Below are 3,379 nucleotides of genomic sequence, written 5' to 3' on the forward strand. Positions count from 1 at the left end.
CTGTGCCTTATGCAGAGATGACTGCTGTCACTGTGGCCTGTTCAGATCCTTTTGTGAGGCTGGTTGGTGTGTGCTTCATTTGGTATCTAATAGCGTTCAGTTTTTGCGTGGGATGTTTAACAGTATTCTCAAACACTATGTTGGTTTAATTCTCCTTTTCACCCTTGCTGTAGGGGAAAGGCCTTTTATGTGTGAAACATGTGGGAAGAGCTTTGCCTCTAAGGAGTACTTGAAACACCATAACAGAATCCATACTGGATCCAAACCGTTCAAATGTGAAGTTTGCTTCAGAACGTTTGCACAGAGGAACTCTCTGTACCAGCATATAAAAGTTCACACAGGTAGGAGGTGCTCTATTTGAAAGAAACCACCACGATTTAAAGATGTAGACCTCACAGTTGCGTGATTCGGACAAGGAATTTCTCAACTAGGATTTCCCATTACTGTAATTCCTACCCTGCAAGCACATTTTAATTCTTGATGTGGTGTTTTCTTTCATCTACTTCCCTTCTACCAGTACTCCCTGTGCTTCTTACTGAGCTACAGCAATTCTCTGAAATGTTTCTAAGAGCTATGCAGGTATTGTTAATAGTGCTGCTGCGTTATTAGCAAGAAGATTATTAGTGACCAGAGAACTATGTCCATTTTGGCTCTGAGCAAAGCACTGCAGAGAGCTGATCTCACTCTTGTCCCATTGCCCACCTTTCACATTTGTGATCTCTCCTGCTCAGATTTTCTCTTCAGTGTCTCTTCTTAAGTTTTCTTGTCTGCTCTCTCAAAGTCCACATTATTCGGCAATACAGTAGGTTGCAAATACTCCAAGTTACTTTCATCAGGTAATAAATACCATGCCTGTTTATCCGGTGCCACCCTGTAGGAATTCTCCTTGCCAATGTTCCCTGTGTTAATGAAATTCTTGTTTCGTTGCCGTGCCTTGCCCTTTCTTTACTTCCTACATCCGTGTGTCCGGTGTGGTGTTACTGTAGGGGGAGCAGGGGACATCTGCACGGCAGTGCTGATCTTAACGTTTTTTTTCCTGTTCTGGAATGTCATCTCTCTTTCTGTGACACCACTTGCATCTGTTACAAAGTTTTTTTGGTATCCCCCTTTTTCTACCTTAGCCAAGGAAGAAGTAAACGTGTTTGTTTCAAAACGTGTTTAATACAGTGACTGTAGCAAGGCAGTTTGCAGTGTGTTTGGAGGTAATCTAGTGGTTATGAGCAGCTCTGGTATTCGTGCTTACATGATGTACCTGACAAATAGGAGAGCTTGTATTCTGGGACAGGACTTTACTTGCTAATGGAAAATACGTGTAAAAAATGTGGAGGCTTCAGTGGTTGCACAGTTTATGCAGGCTATGGGTCTAGCCCTTATTCTGTAAGTATCTGCCTGCTTCGGGTGTGTCAAAATTTACCAGACTGAGAATTCTGAAAACATCTTGGGTTTTTTTTTCCTGAAGATGCTTGCGCGTGCCTTATTGTTTCATGAAGTACAGGGTACTTCAGGTACAGCGAGTAGCGCTTGTAATACAGCTACGTCACCCCTTTAATGCTGTGCTCTGCTTCCAGGTGAACGACCCTATTGCTGTGACCAGTGTGGTAAGCAGTTCACACAGCTGAATGCGCTGCAGCGTCACCATCGAATACATACCGGGGAGAAGCCGTTCATGTGCAATGCCTGTGGGCGAACTTTCACTGACAAGTCCACCCTCCGACGGCACACTTCGGTAGGAACCCGTCATCTCACTACCTTGTAGCCCTAGAGCCTTTCTCCGTGGCCACGTACTGACCTGTCAACTTTTTCAGGCCTAGAGGGGACTTCTTTCCAGTTTTTGTTGGGTTTAGCACGTTGTCTTTTCTCTGATGTGGCATTACAATACTCAAATGGTTTGCATTCAGTCCTGAGTCTGCCCTGAAGCCATTCTTAATCCATTGTGGCGTAACCCATATAGCTCACACTGTTCATTCGCAGATTTGTTCTGTGACCTCTGAGCGTGTTGTCCGTGCGAGTGGCACGTGACAGGAGAATTCACTTTCTAGGCCAGGCTCTCTGCTGGACCAGTTAGATGCTTTATAGAAAACAGGAAGCTCACCAGGGACACAGATGAGTGCATGGGTGTATACTGACCTAGTTTTGGGATAGTTGTGTGGGATGAAAAGAGAGACCTTTTCTACCAGTGTCAGGTATGAGCTGGATCCAAGCTTTTGCCTCCCGGACAGTCATCGTGTGTTCAACCTTCTGGTTTTGGGTTATTTTTTTTTTTTCAGATACATGATAAAAACACACCCTGGAAGTCCTTCCTTGTCATTGTCGAAGGAGCGTCTAAGAATGATGAAGGTCACAAAACAGAACTCCCTGATGAAGAATATGACGTGTCACCTAAAATACCGGAGAAGTTGCTGTCTTTCTCTGAAAACGGCCACTATCAAAACTTGACTGCTGTCCCGGGGAGCGTGACTGCACTGCATGACAATGGTTCTGCCACGGGAACAGACTGTAAGTCAGATGGGACTCCGGGACCCCAGGAAGCCCTTATAGCTACCACTTTAAGTGAGCTGACAGTGCTACATACACAGACAGACTCTATTCAGCCACAGCTTCATGCTCTGGTGAATATGGAATAACTGGGTATTTACAAATCCAGTTTAAGCTGCACCCTTTGTATAGTTATTTGACTTTGCCAATAACCTGCTGAGAGAGCTAGGAGAAGCTCTAACAAGGAAGCAGGGCTAGACATTAAAGACACACACTGGACGTCCAGAATTTCCTCAAAAAATTCATTATCCACCTCCAATGTCTAGAGCTCCATCTCCTGAAGGTAGGGCAGAGCAACAACACAACAGGGGGGTGGTAGAGGAGGCAGAAGTCCTAGTAAGTTTATTCCCTACGAGTAAGAGGGTGTAGTTGAGCTTGTTCGCTCTAGCTGGCCTGCAGTAACAGTACCTACATTCAGATAGGTGGTTATAAAGAAGTTGCGAGTTCGATTTGCAGTTGATTTGATGACACGCGTACAATCAAGAGAAACGATGTTGAGTTTCTCAGCCTGGTAGCTTAGTGAAATTAATTGCATTTTCCCTAGTGGAAATCCATACGTTAAAAAAAAAAAAAAAAACGTTACTAAACTGCTTTTCAGGAAATGTTGGTTTATCTCTGCTTTTGCCAAAGATCCAAGCAGTGAGCCAGCTCACTCCTTGGCAATATGAGCGGGAGCAAGCTTCGGAAAGATCAGGAGTTTCATTCCAGGAGTTTTGACTCTCTAGTTGCAAAATGGGCAAGTGGAAGCCAAGTGCTCTGTCTGTACAGGTGGTGGTATTATTTTTTACATTTCAGTGAAACCTGGTGCAGTTTGACGCTTGTATTCAGTCTTCATCATCTAGCT

General features: G+C 44.4%; 1 long non-coding RNA gene across 1 annotated transcript; it reads left to right on the forward strand.

Annotated features, from left to right (window-relative positions):
• Positions 1 to 258: 258 nt before the first annotated feature.
• Positions 259 to 2,330, forward strand: LOC309670206. Its single transcript, XR_014268979.1, has 3 exons — positions 259 to 341; positions 1,569 to 1,726; positions 2,268 to 2,330. It is a non-coding gene; the product is annotated as an uncharacterized lncRNA (long non-coding RNA).
• Positions 2,331 to 3,379: the final 1,049 nt, after the last annotated feature.

The sequence above is a fragment of the Vanellus vanellus genome (assembly GCF_965231255.1).
Source record: "Vanellus vanellus genome assembly, chromosome: 3".
NCBI classification, from domain to species: domain Eukaryota; kingdom Metazoa; phylum Chordata; class Aves; order Charadriiformes; family Charadriidae; genus Vanellus; species Vanellus vanellus.